Raw genomic sequence first — 21,378 nt, 5'->3', positions numbered from 1 at the left:
GACCTGGACCACAGGAACACATTTCAATGTGACTCTAATCTAAGATGAGTGCAAAATTGCAGACATTCTAGTCTCTCCATAGTTAAGTCGAAAGATAGCTTCCTGTTGCAAGTCTAAATTGGGCTACGGGCTAATTTTGCCAAACAGTGAGCTGAACTGAAAAGTTGGTTTTGATTGAGAAAAATGAAACAATGGTTGTGAATTTAAGAAGATTAAAATGTAGACTGTTACTTTTCTAGTTTAAAATATCTAACTTTTGTGGCTTAACCCCATGAAAATATCCTATAACCGAAAGAAACATTCCCTTAGCTTGTTCTCCTCTCATAGACATGTTAATCTTCAACATTCTTCTCACTTTTGTAGTCAGTTTTTATGACTGACAAGGGACAATTTTATAACTTTGAAACTTCAAAGTACTTCCATCAATTTACAATCTGACTTGGAGATTTCAAATGCCCATAGAAACAAATGGCACAATTGCTAAAGCTCCACTCTGTCATAGTCATTCTGAACATATACACAACTTTTACCTTTTTGTCTCAATGTTAAAATATTTTCAACTTTCCTAAAGTCCAGCTTTTTGAACTACAGTTTTGGGAAACATTCCTCCTATATTATCCATAAAATTCCCTTCAAAATCTTAGCCTAATTTATGTCCATTATCTATAGACATCACTGAATCATACGGTTTTTTATGAAGTTAGTATTCAAAAATTCAGATTCAAAATTAGAACTGGTCTTCATTTTCATACATGACCAAATCTATATCTCACATCTATACACGTGGGAAAAAAAAATAAAAATAGTCTGAATTCAGCTATTAAGGGACTAGTCATTTAAAACAGTGAAATACAGCATAGAACACAATATCAATACATAAGCCAGAGCTGATCTGAAAAAGTACCTGATGTTATAGAACTATATCCATTACCCATGCTGGTGAAAAGGGCAATGTAGTAAGCCAATAATTTCATAATCAATACAGATTACGTAAGACTATAAATCAGTAAGCAATAGCATAAGTTCCATCTATTTAGCAAGGGAAACAGTCTGATTACTATCCACAGTAGGACAATAAGACATACAAATGAAAGAAATAAAAGATTCACATTGCAATTGCAAAACCTACAATCTAATGAAGGATAACCCAAAGGGAAAGGAAAAATCAGTACACAAAAAATGACCACAATTGAACTAGGCTCATTGGACAAAATAAAAGTAAACTGGAACACACAAACTATACATGCATGAAGATGCAATGGATTTACTCACAGTGAAAAGTCTCTCACAAGATACAAAATGAAGCAGGAGAAGCATTTCCTCTACATGTTTACTTTGGGTATTTTACAAAATAATCAATTTAAAAGTGTTTGAGAGGTGTGAAATCCAAATCCATTTCTAAGCATACAAATTGTAAATGACAGGGTACCTCTCCTAATGAAACTTAATCAGTTCTCTGCTTCCAATTGTTTGAGTGGCCATTCATTACCTCTTTATGGTTTCAGGTAATTAACTTTGCTATGAATATTTTGTATAGTTACCTATAACAGCAATGAAAATGAACTACCAATTTATTACACTTTTTTAATTAACAGTTGCCTATTATAGATACATTTTTTAATCACACACTTATTGGTCTTTATAGTGTAATGTCATTCAAAAATCTGTCTTACCTTTACAGAACTTTGGTCTTGTCTCTTTCCTACTGTACAGATATCTTGAGCATCAATTTGTTAGATATTCTAGACCAGTAATTGTCTCACTGCCAGACTCTCTCAAAGCGTAAGCATTCTCCAACACCTTACGGTTTTGTTCAGAGATGTATGAAGCTTTGGCTGCTTTTTGCCCTGTGTTTTAGTGTTCTAGGCTTTTTGTGAGCATGTACTAAAAGACAAATGACTGCTATTTTTCAACCAGATGTGTAAGAACAAATGTGAATTAATTTCTTATTTTCTTGGTCAAATTACTTTAAACCAAGTAAGAAAGCAGCACATAACCTACAAAACACCAAGACATTTGTTAGATATGATTTAGATATAAATATGTAAGAAAATATTTCCTTGTTCAAATATCAAGTTAAAATCCCTCCAGACTGGTAGAAAGGAACTAAATGCATTTCTTTTTCTGTTAGGGATCATGGTGATAGTTGGTCCATAAGTAGCACTGACAACTGCAGGAAGGAAGAATGATCACTGTTGACAGGAAGAATGATTTTGTAGTTGAAAGCTCAGGGGGTCTCAGAATTTGGAAGTCTTAGATGATTTCTGGTGGTGTTAGCTGGTAAGATTAGGGGTGAATCAGAGAATATTGGCTAGTTAGGGACCAGGCAAAATAACTTCCTTGCCACTAGGCTTTCTCTGTAGGTGTTTGGACATCCTCAGGGAGAAGCTGTAGTTACTATCAATGTATGTAATATACTGTAAATTACAAAGATGGTATTCTGGGTACTTTTCCTATCCATAGCAATTTCCTTTGCTTGAAATCTTGTTCTCTGGGGCTGTGTTCCCAGTGCTGTTGTTCTGTAAAAAGTGAGCACTCCGTACCTGACCCCAGCGCAGAGCATGGTCTACTTAGAGCAAAAATACTGTTTCAATCTTTAGCGCCCTGTATCACCTGGTCACTTAAGGCAGAATTACAATAACTGAGCTGAAAATCTTGACCTTTTCAGGCTGGCACAGAGTTGGCACTGAAAAGCCAAAATGTTGACCGCTTAGATTAAAGTGGTTATCTGATTCCTTCTATAAATGTTGGAGAGATACATGTTGGAGAGAGAAACATCACCAGGGGATCTTTAATGTGTGACAAAGGCGGAACGAACGACATACATATATTTTCTCCTGAGTGAAGGGAAAACAGTCAATTATCTTAAACTAAGAGGCTCCCACCATAATAGCTACATTTAAGCAAAATAAATACCATCAAACACTGAAGAAATTCCAGAAATAACTCTATGAAGTAAAAAGCATGCCTGTAATATGGTACTATACACTAACCTGGTCCTGCCCACTTGTCAGACACAGTGGGGAAAACTGTTCCAGTTACTTTATGGATGCATACTTCCCTTCTCACAGTGTGTATGTATGGAATACTGTACGCAGTATGGTACAGAGAAAAAAAAATAGTTAGATGTTTTCAAAAGTATATGGCCTCTCTGTAGGCTAAATGAAATCCTATTCTAATTTTTAAACTAGTTGCATAATCAATTTCTCTACTGACTTTAACATTTTTGCTATTTAAATTGTATTTAAAACCATCTACCAGTAAAGGATTTAAATGTAATTACTATAACCATCTTGATTTAATTTTGTTCTCTATTGAATAAATGATTACAGTATGTAGACATATAAAGATACGTAATTTAATTAATAAACATATAAGGCCAAATGTTCACAGAGGTTTCTTTTTGTTTCTTTCTAATATTTAAGAGTAATCTTTTTTACTTCAATTTTTCAACTTCAAATTATTTAATGTATTTCAATAGTTTTGGAACAAGTTAAATACACTCTTCTGCTGTTAACAGAGGCTCTAAACACACATATATAATGTTAGACAGTCTCCTAAAACCAGTAAGAACTTGGTTCACTTCAAAAATACATGGCATTAAAGGGGAACAATTATTTTAAGCTTCTGAACTTGCCATACCTGAAACCACTGAGCTTGTTTCTTCGATCTTCCAAGACTGAAACAAACCTGTCCTAGGCAACTAAACTCACTGATAAAAATGTTTTACTTTGCTACAGCTGACAGATCTAGAAGGCTTTTTTTGTAATCTCCTCTTACCAGGAAGGTGTTTCTTTTCACATGGACAGTATGCTAAAACAAACCTCTAGTGACTATACTGTGTCAGCTTTCCATCCAGCTCTTATTTATGTAAGTCTTTCAGAGAACAGTGAAATTGCCTACTTGGATGTCCTCCTACAGTATTCTGTCATAAGTGTCTATATTTAAACAGTGTTAAATATCAGATTTCAGTCTACTGAGAACATAATTCAGACTTCTGGTACACCTTCTGACTTTGCTTTGATTTTGACAGGGATAGTTTGTGTTAAGCTTTAATCAATGTCTATAACTTTGTACCATAAATATTAAGTGTGGCATGGGAAATAAAGGATGCTTAGAGACTGACTGCCTCAATGGAAATTTAAATCCTGAGTCATAAACACAAATATCATCTTTTACATTTCTAATTTGTGTTATTTTGTATTATCAGGATCTTGTATAAACAATGTACTATATTTCATTCTCTGGTGCTGGAAAAACACAGCTTGGGATGCACACTTGCAAAACTTCTCATGAAAAACAAATTGATCTTTTTTTGAATCTGAATAAGAAACAGGTTTATAAGAGGAGATATTTTTCATGAGGGGAAGGACATTTTAACCAAATTAAGATAATTATGTGAGATTTTATGTGCTCCTCAGGGTAGGTTTAGAAAGAATGCATCTTATTCAGTTGGGCTCACCTGGATGCCTGCTGTAAACTGTAAAAACAAGACTTACATAAAAAATGTAGCTATGTCAAAATCTTAATTTTAATTGTATTTCTCCATGAGTAAAAAGGGATCTTTTAATAATCTTGTTCAAAATATACTTTCAATATTTAATTAGAATCCCACTGGACAATTTAAGCTATTACTGCAACTTTAATGACTCTGTCAGCTGGGTTGTGACAGATTTAGCTGCAGTACTTTTGTGCCTCCATCCTCTGAGTCTATCAGCAGGATATCAGAAGCATCATGAGCAAGTCCCCAGGAGTTGCTGGTCATGAGTTTCCACTTATACACAGTTTCATATGGGATGCAACACTAGGAAATGTGGTACCTGAGGTAAAGAAACCCATTCTCTGTTATAGGGGTAGGGGATGTTATACAAATACAGAGAAAAATCTACTGGGGATTTGAAATTTCTTAGCAGATTCTTCCATTCTACAAAGTTAATGCAATTCACAAACCAAAGGCAAAACAGACTATCCCAGCGGTGTCAGTCTTTCTAACCCCCACTTTCTAGCTTATGCCCTTTCTTGTTCCACTGCTCTGTGATCACTTGCAGCCTCACGATTGCCAAAATATAGCAATTCCAGCATAGCATAGTATAGGCTTACCTGCATATGTTTTGACACATATTCACATTACTGAATGAATCACTGATAAGTTTGCACAACAGACCACTCAGGAAATCATGCACAAGATGACTGTATAGGTGTTATAATGTGATGGTTTAGAAGCAAACTGGTATAAAAGGATTTGAACGTGAGTCTGCTTTTACAGTATAGTGGCTAGTTTTCTGGATGAGCAATTAAATTTTGCCTGAAAGCAGATACATTATTACGATTTTTATTTTTTTCTGGCAAGAAAATTAGCCATTTATAAGCTTTAAAAATATTCCAGTTGAACACTTCTATTTTCAAATATGCTTAAAATATTCATGGTAAAGAACTAGGCAAAACCCCTACATTCATACGTATGAGTATTGCACATGTCCCTGCATATTTGTTTATGTTGTATTATGTGCTCTGGAATGAGATAGGAAACCAGACAGGAGTAGCAAAATCATGACATGGAACCTTTTGGCACAATAAATCATATTGCGCATGAAAGAAACGACTTCTAAGTTGCATCATGCTGTCACATCTTGTAGGATCCCAGAGGAAGCCTTGCATGTGCCAAGCTACACAGTCTTCGAGCAAATAGCATGGAAATGGATGCAACCACAGGCCATGCAGGGCAGCCGTTGGATCACAAGCTCTTGCAGTAAAAAGCAGAGGCACCAACCAAGTGCTAGCTGCTCTGAAGAGGCACACTTGGAGCACTACAAAGGATCACAGGATCAGCAGCTTGACTGCACTGCAACAAGATCTATTTGAAATTCAGTACGTTAATGAGTGCACTGCCCTAGGTGGTTTTGGCAGATATCATCCTGAAAACTGCCATGTAAATTCTCACAAGACTTACTTTTCTGGATAAAAACTTCTATACTAATCAACATGACCAAATCCACTCCGTTTAGTCATCCACTAATGACAACTTTCTTAGCCTGTCATAAAGATCAACCATGTTTCAATTATTTCCAGCAATCAATGGGATTGTCACAAATTCTGGTTGGCTTCATTTTCTACATTGATCAAAAGAAGAGCCCAAGTAGGGAGCTTCCCTCATCTTTGAATAACAGTGATGAAACATGTACTAGTGAGATGGTCTAGTCATTAGACCACCAAAGTGTTCCTGGAAACTTGGGGGAGAGCTGGTATGTGTGGCTCAGCCACCTTCTGGACAATCTTTCCTAGGCAACAGTAGCTGAAAGTCTAAGATTCACAACCCTGCCTAATAATGTAATTTCCTTCTTATCTACTAAAGTGTCTGACTTTGGTAGATAGGATAAAGAAGGGTTTAAATCAAGAAACAGATTTTCCTTGTTTTTTCTCCAACAGAATTTTTGACCTATCCATGTACAAAACTAAATTAATAAATATATATGAAAAAGGGTGGTGTTGGCTTGCGGTGGGGGGATCTTTCTTGCCAGAGTGGTAGGTGAAATCTCAGTATATTTCAGCATCATGATCAAATGAACTATTTAGAATTGATGACTGGCTACATACATAGCATTTGAGAGAGTAAATGCAAGATGCCCTTCAGGCTATCATAAACGCACCTTCTGACTTCATAAACCAAACTTCTCATAGATCTATACAGAGTCATTTAAAAAAACAGATAAAAATGAATCTCCCTGAAGATGGCTTTAGTGCTGAAATGCTTTAGGTTTTCCATTCAGCAATGCAGATTCTGAGCTTTGCAGCCAGTTACATTTGAAAATGCAAGTATGGATTTAAGAGTTTATTTTCAAAACAGATAGGAGTTAAACCAACTATGGACCACACAGCATTGTAATCAAAATTAGCCACACTTTGATAGAAAAAAAAAAAAAGAAAGAAAAAAGAAAAAAAGCCTTTTCAGATTGCAAAAATAACTTTGCAAGGTAGGAAATGAAACCTCCAGCACTAACAATGTACTTAGGGCTCACTTTGATGGAAGAAAACGATATACAAGCTTTGTGTTTTTTTAAACTCAGCACCTTCTCTCCCATTCAACTACTTAAAACAAAAAGAATTAGACAAATTTGCAAGTAGAGCTTTTATAGTACTCTGAAAATTCACTTGTAGACTACATGTTCACATCTGACTGACAATATCAGCTAGGTTTATTTTATATTTGCCTGGTATATTTGCCAGTGTATTTCATTGTTATTTAAGTAGTGAGCTTTCCGGAAACTTTATACAATTGAGCCCTTTAAAATGTGTCCTGACATATCAAGAAAAATACTACTTTATTCATGGAAAAACCCTGTAGTAGTTATAAGCAATATATATTTTCAACATTTTTACGTAATAAATTCTTCTCTTCCTTTTTGAGATTGTTGAACTTTTATTAATATTACTGTTTAGCTTTCATTGCTATGGAGTAATACTCATTACAGTGAAATCATCTTCGTGAGGGAGTCTCTCTAACCCTTGGAGATTAGGCAGTAGTAAGCCTAATGAAAACAGATCTTGTACATTTCTGCTGTATGGGGTTTAAATGCTGCATGCTGTACGGAGTAAAAAATGGAGAAATTGAAATAGAACCTCTATATTCTTACTTCTGAAGGGCCGGGAAGTATTGTCTTATCATTACTAGAAAACCAGCATTTGATAGCGAGCTTGCAAGAGAACGTACACTCAGACTTACAGCAATGCTTTTAAAGTCAGTCAGAGGAGCGTTGTAAAAGATAGTTAACTTAAAAGTTGGAGGGTCTTTATTTTGTGGTAAAAGGAGGAGGTAGTACACTGAGCTCCAGCCCCCAGTTACAGTTCTTCTATGGTTTAAGTAAGCCTTTATCTTCTATGCTTCAAATTTTGTCAGAGCAAGCTAAAACATCTAGCTTCTGCAGCTTAGGTATGTCTTGATTATTTTTTTCTTATAACACTGATGCAGGTACTGCTCTCTGTGACCCTGCTTATATGGCAGCTAGCACTTCCAGGCTGCTTTCATGTCACTGAAGTGCAAATAACAAATGCATGCAAAGATGACTGGAGATGCTCTGAATCTGTGGCAGCTTCATAACTTTAACTGGAAAACGTGAACATACTAACCACGTGTGATCCTTTACTGTTGGTGCTTTATGCTCATGGTAACTATGGACAGGTTCTGGCTATCAATGTTTTATTGACACGAAGGGTCACTTCTGTTCATTACAAGGGTATTGTGGTCCAGGGGTAGCTGACAGTTGTGGCACACAGCTGGCTGCATGAGGGGACTGCTTGCAGGACCTTCTGATATCCATTTACACCATCACTGAGTCCTGACTCCTTCTGAACACTAATTGCCTGGATCAACAGTCATTTTTATACTTTAAATGTAATAATACACTAACACTTTAGGGTTTATTAGTCTCCTTCATGATGAATTCTGAACCAAATTGTTACTGTGTAAATAACTGTCTTGTGCTATTGCATGTAGTCGAGCACATATACCATTTATTTCTGTGGTGTACTGGCAACACTTTGAAAACAAAACAGGAGTCACTTAAAGCTACTGTGTAGTTGCTATTATGAAAAACAATATCTGTCAAGATTTTTCACAGAAGATTACCAGGTACGTTTCAATACTTTTTCTTCAGAAACCCTTATCTAACTAAATAAAAATGTACTACTTCTAATTTGTCACAAAAATTTTATGAAATAGGATACACTGAAAGAAATTTTACAGAGACTCGCACAATGGAAAAATAATAACAAATATCAATTACATGGTTGCATTATAGTGCGTATTTGACACCTGCTGACTAATTTCTCTTGGTGTTTTTTTTTTTTTTCCTAAGCAAGCTCAACAAAATGGTAGCAAAATTATTCTTTCATTATTACTCTCACAAAGACACTAGTAACGTACCCAAACCAGGATACAAAAGCCATGGAATTCATTGGTAGTACAGGGTGGTCAGAGCTGAGGATGGATTTGTCAGAAGCATTATGATCTTTGTTTTCAACAACACAGGAGTTATTGAAATATATATACATAGTGCGCATATATATATATGATATATGTGATAGTATAGGTATTTTATTTATATAATTATATATACCTTGTGTATACGATTATATATGTTTAATCATACAAACATATTTTTAGTATCCAAGCCACTGACCATAAATAAAATCATGTGCCTCTAGGGCTTTATGCAGTTGCTTTTAGTACATAAGCATTTAATTGAAAACTACCCATGCTTAAGGTATGTAATTTGGTTTCAGGAATCCTGCTCAGGTTAAAATGAAGTATTTAGCTATTTGCACTGAAAATCCATTTTCCTCTTCTGATTACATGAATATATTTCCCTCCAATAAAAACAGTCTTCCCACAATGAAATTTTGGACTCTGTATATTGTCACCTAGAGACTGCGATTGTTTAGATTTATTTTGACTGGACACATCTGTTATGAAAACAACACAATTCTGCATATGTAGTCAGTTTTTATTAAATTTTCCTATACAGCGTATCTGTATTAAAATCACCACCTGTGATACTGATTGTACAAAACATGAAAATACAATGGATAGATAGGATATGTGTGAAAATTCAGACAGGAAAGGAACTTCACCCCAGAACTACAATTAAAGGATATCAAAGCCCTGATCTGCATGCACAAACTGAAGAAATCCCAATTTAAATCTAACCCCAGTATGTTGAAATGAAAGCACAGTAGAGTGAATTAAAGTACATATTTCAAATATTAAACCAAACGTACCCATTTAATTTTAGTCAACATCTTCATACTTTTCAATGACATTCTTAGAGGGAGTAATTTTTTTCCTACAGATTTCTCCAGTGAAAATCAAGGATGTGGTCCTCACTGATACAATTTTATATAGATTTTTAATGATAATAAACATTCTTAATAAGTGGAACTTCTAAATAATGTTTTAATTCTAGGACTACTGCAGAAAAGAATCTAACATGATAGCCATTTTCTAATGCAAAGGAATTAGACATACGGTTTCTTTTTTATCTTCTTATTCTGTAACCATAGATTCTACACAATTAAAGATGTCCAAACTACACTCTCTAGGAGCAATGTCAAACAAGCTGGATCATTTCTTATGACCAAACCAAGTAAAACAAGCTTTCTACAGCTCCTCTTGGAACAATTCCATCTATACATTGGTACTGCCTATTAATATGAATTAAGATTATTTAATATTTCCTAATGCTGACATTGTCCAACCAAGATCCCAAAGTAAGAATATCTAATTTTGTCCCTTTTTAGGTATTGGGAACTTGTTTGCACTAAATTAAAAAGAAACCTGATTGCAAAAATCTTCTGATATGGTTACTTAGGAAAGCATTTACCAAGATACATGTATCCTTCGCATATCCCCAGCACAGTCTCTGTTCCTCACAAATATTTTATCACTAAGGTGTTTTATAAGCATTAGCAGACCAGTAGCAAAATGGTAATAATTTTCTTCATAGTCTGTCAGTAACAGATGTGGAAACAATTTGTCATGCTTGCAGACCTTGGTCTGCCTATTGCTCTGCCTATTGAGAATGGAGGGCCAATACAGACCTCTGGGTGGCAAATTACTCAATTCACATTATTGCTGACTGCTCACAGACATTAGTTTTTACTGTCTTGCTAGTGAACTACATTATGAATTTGCAGAATAGTCTTAGAGCTGCATGTGCACTGTTGGGTTCAGGTGATCTAATAAGAAAGCACGATAAATTTTATGGTTCATATGATAAGGGAAGTATTGATTAATAAATATGAAACTATTGAAGTTTAATGCTGATTTTATTAATTAGCTAATGTCATTAATTTAAATCTTTTATTCAAATGCAGAATGTAAGACCTAGTCATACATTCAAAATATTATTATGGAGAGTAATAGGCGTAAAACATAATATGATCTTGTTATACTATATAAAATCTGGTTTGGGAGCTACTGAATGTAAATGTTCTTAACAAATCATGTCATATTTAACAAATATACACAAAATTGCATAATCATTCCAAAGAAGCACATTAAACAAACAATACATCATTCCAGCAGATTAAGAACAAAGCATAATGGGTATGTGGTTTGCATTTTCATCAAGACGGATGTGCAAGATTGTTAACGATAAAGAATCAACAAGACTGATTCTTGCAGTGAAATTACCTTGATCCACACGAACATCTTGTTTGACAAATAACAAATAACCTTGAAGCTGATACAGACAGAAAGATAATCAACTATGCTCTTAAAGCTGAATTTATACCTCCAGTGCGGGATAAAATGGCATACATTTCAAAGTTCATGAATCCCAAAACAACAGATCAAAGAGAAGTGATGTAGTCTTTCTGATGTCTCATGAAAGGCACTCTGTGCATACCCTGAGCAAACTAAACAGTAGACATTAAAATTTTCACTGATATCCTTTGTACAATTAATAGTGAGCTCTACAATGCAAATCAGCTAGGCATACCTTTAATTATATGTTATGTTCTTTACTTTAGCAAGTTGGTGTGTTTAGAATAAGGCTTTTGTTAACATAACCTTATGAAACCAAGGCTGTTGAGAGTTGTATTCCATTGATTTGCTAAGCCTCCTAAATAGGCTGCCAGATATGACATTAAATCCAATCTAAAATTATCCCAGTGTCTAATCTCATGCTGACTATGAACAATCCCTAAGATAACCATATACAAATACCCTTCCATTTTCATTAATCCCCTGGAGTTTTCAGGTGTGTAGGCAAATGATTGCGAAGTATAGTCAGCCACACATCTGGCTCCTGCCATCCCTGTGTTCTCTCAGCTTCGATTTCCTCAGCTGCTATCCCATCTCTTCTTTCTCCCTTTTTCCTGCTTTGGGTGAGGAATATGTGATAAATAAGAAATTCATGAAACCTGTGCTAGAAACTCAACACTTTCCTGTTCTGTAGTTCTCTGGAATAAAATAGAGAAGATATCAGAAGATCCGTTTATCACTCCCTGAGGTATGTTCTTCAGATTCACAGCTGTGTCATATATTGATCTATTTGTTTGCTGTTGCACAGAAATATCAGGCATGTTCTGTGATCCCTATTTATTGGTGAATATAGAACATGGTAGAGACTCCCAAAATATTGCCAATAACTCAACCTCAGGAGATCCAGAAAATGGAAACTCTCCATACATGCTGATTAATTGCGGAGCAGTTGTGTTATGTAAAGAGCCCTTAACACTATGTCCTAGAATTATTTGGACTCAGGACCTCATGGACAGAACTGTCATTCCTTCCCTGCCTGCAGCCCCAGCCTTTCCTCCATTAAAAAACTAGGCACAGAGCAGGGGGGAGGACATGCTCAGCATTTAACTCCCAAGCCCAGATTTATGATGCAGTGAGCACACCAGCATTCATGCAGTGTAGTGGGGCTGATGCGGTGTACCAGGACAATTATGTGGCAGACTGTGCACCTGGGTAGATGCTACTACAGCCATCAGCTGTCAAAAAATGAAGTTATGCAAATTAGTCAAGTTCATCCATCAATACTTATGAAATCAATCATTGCACTCATGAATTCTATTGGATTGCACTATACCTCTGGCGCTGTAGGAATAGTCAACCAGGCACCCCAGTGAAAATAACCTCAATGCTTGTTGGGACAAGAATGTTTTAAAAAAGGACCAGATTAACCTGAGTCCTCTGAGAGATATTTGCAGAGATCCTATGATGGTAAAAAGGGTAAATGATGACTGCCACATGTATTGCATGGGTTACTGTGCTACCTTGGCTTTACAGTAATGGTTTTTAACCATAGGTGTATAAGCAACATACGTTAAAAGGCAAATTTATACTATAAAGCAGGAACCATGTTTTAATATTTTTTTACAACAAAATGAGGGCCTGGTCCTTTATTAGAGCTCAGCTGGGAGTGTAGTAATGCAATATAATCATAGCAAAAATGTGCAATAAAAGCATTCCAATATAAATGTGAAAATGGAATGTATTGCTACTAAATATACCAAGAAATATTTATATCTTTGCAGTACTCTAAGTTGTAATTAAGATTAGGCCACATTTTTTAATGCAAATAGAAATACAGTATCACTCCAAAGGCAAAAGTCTGAATACTTAGGCCACAGGTATTATAGAAATGAGAATATAGCATTTAGACAAAATAATAGTATGAATATGTGTCATAGATTTCCTAGTTACTTTTCTTTAATTATTTGGACCACAGAGTTGGAAAACAGAAAAGATGTGAAAGACTAAAAATTTGTCAGTGCTTGCTTTACAACAATCAGTAGTGAAGCTGACAGGAATGATGCTTAAGGAGTGATATAAAGAAGTGTTACTCAAAACTAGTTCTTCTGCTGTCAAGCAACAGGTAAGAAAACACTGCAAATCCAAGAGAGGAAATGAGTGTAGGAGAACTCATGTGCTGAGGACTGAAATGAGTGACATCACTGAAAACATTTAGGTCAGTGTGAGACTGTAAAAGCAAAGCTAAGCCTCTCTCTGCTTTCAGAAAAAGTGAATAAGGAGAAACTCAGCAGATCCAGCTGATGGAAGGTGTAGTCAGAGCAAGAAGGTAGAAAGAGGATCTCCACAAATTCTTGCAGAAAATGTTCAAATTAAATTGTTATACATTAATGAATTTAGTACATGCCTATGTTTGCCAGAAAGTGCACCAAAGCAAGATTACATTGTAACATTGTAGCACCTGATTTGTTCTCAGAATGAGCATCCTAGAAATATTTTTAATCCATACTCACACAGAGGATTCAGTTTATGCTCATTTTGATGAAGATGCTAATTTTATGGAGAGTTTGTGCTGCAAGGTTTAGAGGAAACTGGGAATTTTTAATCTCTAGTCATCATTTATTCAGAGAAAAAACCAAAGCATTAAACCACCCATGTTTCTAATCATGAGGGACCAAGGTTTCATTAAGTCAAAGGTTTATGTCAGACAAAAAGATGAAGTAGATTTAACGAGATTTGCAAAATGTATTTCAAAGATATAGCTGTCTGCTCTTTTAATATTTAAACAATTGTTTCATAGCTGTGCAGCAGGTTTGGGGGAAGAGTAAAGAAAGAATTAGCAAATCAAAAATTATCATAGCTTTTTTACCTTTTCCCATGTTCTTTTAGACCAGGGGTCCTCAAACTTTTTAACCAGGGGGCCGGCGCACAGATGCAGAGGCAGGCAGTCATCTGCGGCTGCTTGGTTTCCCCCCAACCCCCGGCGGGGGTGGGTGGGTGGGTTCTGTAAATACCGGGGGCCAGACTGAGGACCCTGGGGGGCTGTATCCAGCCCACGGGCCGTAGTTTGAGGACTCCTGGTTTAGACATTATCTTACACAGCTTAGTGCAATTAACAGTTTATAGGAGCATAAGAGTAATGTATGTATGCTAATTGATACATAGGGATGTGCCATAGCAGAAAACTGAGAGGTGCAATAGCTTTCAGGCTGTTTTGTAAATAACTGGAGTAAAATCAGTGTAAAACTCTACTCTTAATGATAGCTCTGTGACAGTGGGACTCACTGTAGTCATAAATCTTTATATAACAAAATCCCATGAAAAATTTTACAGGTAAATAAAATGAAGGAGAAGTATTGGCCATGACACAAGGTTTTAAGAAAAACATCAGAAATGCAGTGGAGATCCTTAGCAGTCTGAATCTGTCATTTCAGGTGAAGAATCTGTTCCTTAACAGCAGTAACATCCTGAAGCACCCTAATCCATTCATATTTGAGACCTTAGAATATTTGGAAAATAAAAATAGAAAGTAACAATCGTCTTTATGACATGATATTGAGAGTAATATATACTGGGATAAAGATCAAAGATTTTATTAGAACTATTAATCACACTGGATTCATGAAGGAACAAATAGCTTCCCCTTTCAGCTATGTTTTTGCTCAAGAAAATCTCCATGAACACAGACCATGTGTCCTTTCTATTAATCACAGTCTTACAGAGTAATTTCTTTTAAAGAATACATAGGAGGCATTCAAATTAGATGAAAAGTCAGTGCAAAATTTTAACATACTATTGGCCACATGTTAAATGGAAGGGTACGAGAACACAGCATTTCAGGATGTCTTTTGAAAATACCCTGAAATATTTTGGCAGCTACTTAGTTCAGGTCTGCAAAATCATTTCAGAGAAGACCAAAGTTGCTGAAACTATTTAACATATGTTACTGGGTTACCAATGGTACACATTGGCCAACCCATGAACAGGACTGAGTCACTAAGGAAGGTTATAAAAGGGGAAACTAAATCTACAAGCATTTTTGTCAAGAGTTTTGTATACCAACACCAAAATACGTGCAAAATCATTTTCTGTTCTCGCTGTAGAAAATATATGTTTGTTTTATACTCAAAATCAGAAAACTTTTCTCTGTTGTAGAAATTTATGAGAATTATACTGAGAAACCACTTGTGCAAGTGACATAGTGATGTCTCAAATACTTTCTTAAGTTACTATCTGAAAAATGCATTGAATTTTAGACCTATTCTGCTTTTAATCTGCTTTTGATGGCAATGCAAAGATCAGCCCTGCTGGTCTCAATATCCACAAAGAATTTTAGTGGGTTTTTTCCTCTGGAAACAGACTAGAATTAGTTGAAAACATAAAATGAAATAGCTATAGCAATTTAACTAATTATTTCTTGTGCTCATTTATTTTTGACTTTGTAAAAAAATAAGGCAATGAAGGATGTAGTGGTGCTGTAGTAATTTTCAGCTTCTTCAGCTACCATACCATACGTCCTAACTGAATTGTGTAGCAACAGAAATGAATGCTGTCAAACATGGAGTATGAGAAATGTCCACCAAAAAATTGTTCTGCTTCATTACCGTATTTAAAACTTCAGAGCAACAATAACTTTTTGCAGAGTTAACATTTAACTAGATGGCTAAGGTTAAAGGCAGAATGAAAACCAACTACATATAGCACATAAAGATTACATTTCAAACCAAGGTATTTTTAATTATGTGCAACTTTGCAGAAAAGATATAATTTGGCACAATCACATAGACAATTAAAATTAAAGTTCAGATCACAAAGAAGATCTCTCCAGAGATAGACCTGTGTAAATTTCTAGCTTAAAAATAAAAATTAAAAACCTAATTTGTAGGAGAAAGTTTACAAAGCAGTAACTTTCAGTTACACCATTCTGAGAAAATGTATAGATGAAGGCTGCTTCAGATTTGCAAAAAAGTACTTAAAGTCATCAGAAATAGGTGTAAGCAATCCACTTGGCCTTCTTAAAAAAAAATAAAAAATCACTGAGCTTCATCTAGTTTCATCCAGAGATTTGACATACATAATTTCTGAATTTCGGATTGGTGAAATTCTGTTTATATTATACATTCAAGAAACGCACATGCTATTTTTCTCAACAAACTATTCTTTTAACAGCATTTCTACTCCAAAAATCACTTTGCATTCTATTTATGTAAAAAAGCTAAGGCCACAAATAAATTCCTGTAATGAAAAGTGCTTTGAGGTAATAGGACCTGAAACAGCTGGGGGTAAAAACGTTTTCGCATGCAACTATGGATAAAAAGGACATGCCACAGTTAGCTGAGGTTTTACTTTTACATATATATTACATGAGGTTTTACATATATATTAAATATTACAGAATATTTCATTAACAGTAACAATACTACAGTCTTGTCTGCAGCATCTCTCATGGTCAGAGTCAAAATTGTTCTCAATTGTTAAAAGCATCTGCATTTTTTACTGGTTTCTTGACTTGCCCTGCATAGTAAAAGTTAGGCAGTTAACTTGGTATTTGAAAGTTCTTTGGTGAATGAATGGCTACATTTTCTGGTGTCTTTGGTATAGAATATAAAGAATCATAAATCACAGATCATCCTTTCTCTTCAATGATGTAATTTTTTTTATGAATGCTTTCACGGATGCTATAAAAAATAGCACTAGGGCACCCTAGTCAATAAACTAACCCACTGGCAGGAAGAAACTCACTGCCCAAATAGAAGAATGCATGCAGTTACATGAAGCAGAGATCTGTGGTCCAAAACTCCTGCAAGCACTCTGATAGCTCTGGGAGTTAAATTTAGCCTCAAAGTTGAGCAAAATTCTGTAGCAGCAAGTGAAAATTGTAACAATGAGGTTCTGAAAGGAAGCTTGTGTGTTTTAAATATAATCTATGTGTCAATTGACAGAAGAAATATAATGTTATTTGGCATTTGCAAACACCATTGGCATTTTCAATAAATGATGAAGAAAAGCATATGGTAGTACAGTGATATATAAACTCAAACCAGTAATTTATCTGATTTCGTATTCTACACAGTCCCAGTGTTTTCTAGGTTCCTGAAGTATATCTTTGAGATAATAAATGTAATTAAAGCTGTATTTTTCATGCCACATTTTCTACTAATGAGAAAAGTTGGAAAAGCCAGCGTATTAACCAGAAACAAAATGGTTTTGGAATGCCACTTATCATACAGTTATTAACAGAGGAAGACTTTACAAGGGCTGGATAAATGTTTAAGATGAGCAGGAGAAAACTGATGTGCATAATAAGTGCAATCATTTTAAAAAATATTTTTTCCCAGTATAGTATTAACTATGTATATAGCTTCAATTTACATACAAGCCTAATGGGAAAAAATCTCTGAAGGTCATTTTTGGGGAAACTATTTGTTGAGAGTTCTGGGAAACAGTGAAATCTGTTAATGGAAATGGCAACAGTTGTCATTTAACATTGTACATTACAGCAGAAATGGATTTAAAAGCATCACTATGGGCCATGGTACATAATCTATGTATCCTTGCCCTGTGGAAGCCACTAAACCTTGAGCTCCGGGTGATATATGGCACTGATGAAATATCTTAGTGTGCTCTTTGCATGTGCTGTAGTTTAACCTATTTTCAACAAAAACTCACACTTGTAACACTAATAGGAGGATCTCAAAATCTGAGGAACAATAGTGGTTATCTTGTCAGTTATTTCCATGACAATAGTAAATGACAAAACTGGGAAGGAAAATTTGCATCCTGCTTCCCTTGCAAATAAGACTAATTCTTATCAAATTACTGTGTAAAAAGAAAGCTGATTAGCAGAACTTTGTTGAACTTTGACGTTTACATATTCACTGAAAAACATCATATTTGTCTACAAAATGTTCACAGACAGGCCACTGAGCTTTGGTATTGGATGTACCACTCACAGCTTGTCTAATTGCTAATTGCAAATTACAACCTTCAGCCACAAAACTATTTGGAGAGATCATGGGTTATGTGGAACCAGATGAAAAACAGCATAATTTTAAAAGCACCTGAGGGGTAAGCAAATATAGCTATGTTTTAGAGCAATTTTAACTAAAAATGGGAGGTAATTTTTTTCAGAAAATTGTTAATATTTACTATTCATCTTAGCTACAACAAACACAATGAATAGGATATCTACCAGTTGTGAAAAAATAATGGCTTCCAGTATAAGCATAAAAGAAAAAAAAAAGTGAACAAATCTGGGTACATCATGTGATAACTGCTGATAGAAAGCAAATATTATAAGGACTATTATGGAATTTAATTACTGTAGACTGTTATCTTGCCCCAGTCTGCATGAAAAATCACTAAGAGCAAATCAGATTGCTGTTATGCTTAAAGGTCCCTTCTGCTGCCACTAATCAGCTGCAGCAAAATAAAACATAGTCAAATAACTTTTTCCCCTAGTAAAACATACAGTCAAATAACTTTTTTTCCCCTTGTAAAACATACTTAAACAATTTTCAATCCACTCTTTAAACACAATATAGGCCCATTTTTTATTTCCCTCATATCTAGATGCCCACTGCCTAACTTGGAGAGCTTCTGCTCCTAAATTTAGCTGTCTGTGCCTTAGGTGTCTACATATGAGCTTGTGTGAGAGTCAGTTACCTAACATAGGCATTTGGTGCCGTTGTAGTGATAAGGGGTATTCCTTCCCCACCTATAGCTCCAGACAGACACAGCTGTCTATCAATTTTGTGTTGCATCTGGCAGCCCTGGCAGATTAACCACCAGGTTAGCTGGCAGACTGCATTTACTCGAGCTCCACAGACTAGTCAGCTTTTAAATACTGGCTCACACGTGGAAACTCAAATTCAAGTCCTAATTCTGAGTCGAATCCTGCGCTCTCTAAAATACACTATAACGTTTAGTGTTTGCAAGCATGTTTTAATAAGGAGCTGATGTACCCTGTAAGTATCCTCCAGCTTGGCACAATTTAAAACCAAGGCTTCATATTCAGAATAGTTAATGTAATTGACTTGGTTAATTCTGTGCCTATAATATTGTTGTTAAATCTGCAGTAAACATAAGGATTCCCTTAAAAAATTGATGTATATTTTATATTGTAATTTATAGTGAAAATTGATTTTTGGTATTACAAATATTACATAAAATCAAAATAATTTATGTGTAGCATTTATATGAAAAGGAGATAAACTACATATTCACTATGTTATAGAAACTATTGCCTTCACAGAATCAAACCAGTAATGAACTTATTGGTGGACAATCTTGTATCTGAAAAGTTCAACTGAACCAACAGTGACTTATGCCATATCAATAGTCAATGCTGGAACTGCAGACCAAAGCCCTTCTGTATTACTCTGGTGTGATTACATGTAAATATTAGTTAAATGAGCTAAGTTCACCCAGTGGGTCCAACTGTCCATCTCTGGCCCCTGCAGTTTAAGGCCCATGTGTGTTACTATTCCCCATCAAACATGAAGTGCTTTGCAAGATGGTGTTGGCTACTAGAGCTGAAATCAGCTTTGCCAGAACTACAGCTGTTTTCACTCCCTTTGGTATGTATGTAATCTGCTGCAAAGACTGTTAAGTGAGTTTATTTACCATCCAATGACGGAAAGCTGTAGTATCTCTCTCTCAATTTTTCTCATTTATATAAGGATATTTACAATAAGTACTCATGAGTGTCTGCAGTTTCTCATTGTTGCTCTAGGTTAGAGCCATAGCCATATGCTTTCAGAGAAAGGTGCTATCTTAAAATACGCATTTCTATTATTTTTTATCCTTGAATCTGATACTTGTTATATACTTAATCATATACTCATTTAATCAGGGGACCAATTTACTGTCATTATTTTATGTTAGATATAGTCCTGAATATATAGTACACTCTGAGAATCAGTATGAGAAAAAAAACCTACAAAAGAAAATATTAATTCTCTTGGGAGAACAGACACTGAGTGACAGGAATACAGAAATTACTGAATAACATATATTCAATTCCCTTGGAAGCTTGGCCCATTTATTTTCATATATAGTACAATCATTTTTTAAAGCTCTTTATTGCCTATGCATTTGGTGGAGAATCTAGTATAAAAACAGGCAGTTCTGCATTGCAGTTCTGTAAGTAATTTTGTCTCATTTAAGTAACCAATTTTGTGAACATTATCTGAACTCTTGTTCAAAGGCATTAACTGTTTGAAAATAATCCTAATTCTCTTCCACATCTCTTCCCGCCTGGCTCTTTTTTTCATTGTTATTTAATAGAATTTCCATTTTTCAGCTTTAACTGTTCCTCACAGGAAACTGGCATAACAGTATTCAGATTGTGTTGGTGGTCATGTTATGCTTGGTTGATTACATGTCCTTCTAAATGTTTTTAGTATCATGTAGACACAAAGTTTGTACAACATTTCTAAGGATCTGGGGCAAGAAATGCTATGAAAGTCCTGTTTCAATTTAATTTAATTGTGTACGTTTTTACTCCTTACTGTCAATACAAGTATAACTAATTTTTTTTTTAAACTCTTAAAAACAAGGCAGTGCTCTGAAGGCCTGATCCCCTGCCCAGTGAAGTGAACTTGGATTTAATTGGACCATGAATGGGAAGGATTAGAGGAGTGTGATGCATCTCAGTTGGCTTGACTGGCCAAAAGAACGGCATTCTATTTAATAAACACTAGTGTAACAGATTATGCAACACAATGTAACTAAATCATTTGAACCCAAGTGTTCTGGACATTATGAAATGGAAAAATAAAAGAGGGATTTTATTTTTGCATGGATAAAGTGCAGTCACTTCAGAAAAGAAAGGGATGATTCAAATATGTAGTTCGTAGTTCATAAAAAGGATGTACTAATATCTTAATTGGAGATCCTATTTTTAAAGAAGTTACTTTAATAAAGTAACTTTTCTAACTTAATATTAGGAAAAAATCACTTTAGGATTCTCTATTTTACACTATCACACATTATTCTGAATTATAGATATTAAATTTTTACAGAATTATTTGGTAGTACTTTAAGTTTGTCTGTGGCTCTGTTCAGCTTCTGCCGTAAGCCTGCGTAAAATGACACCAGTAAATGGACATAACTCAAAA

General features: G+C 35.1%; 1 protein-coding gene across 11 annotated transcripts in view; it reads right to left on the bottom strand.

Moving 5' to 3' along the window:
- The window catches only part of PPFIA2 (PTPRF interacting protein alpha 2), a 352,109-nt gene that overhangs the window by 88,999 nt on the left and 241,732 nt on the right, over positions 1–21,378 (bottom strand). The gene's annotated exons all lie outside the window — the stretch shown is intronic.

Source organism: Falco biarmicus, chromosome 5 (genome assembly GCF_023638135.1).
Source record: "Falco biarmicus isolate bFalBia1 chromosome 5, bFalBia1.pri, whole genome shotgun sequence".
NCBI classification, from domain to species: domain Eukaryota; kingdom Metazoa; phylum Chordata; class Aves; order Falconiformes; family Falconidae; genus Falco; species Falco biarmicus.
Note: the sequence above shows the minus strand (reverse complement) of the source record. Positions and strands in the feature narration are given on the sequence as shown.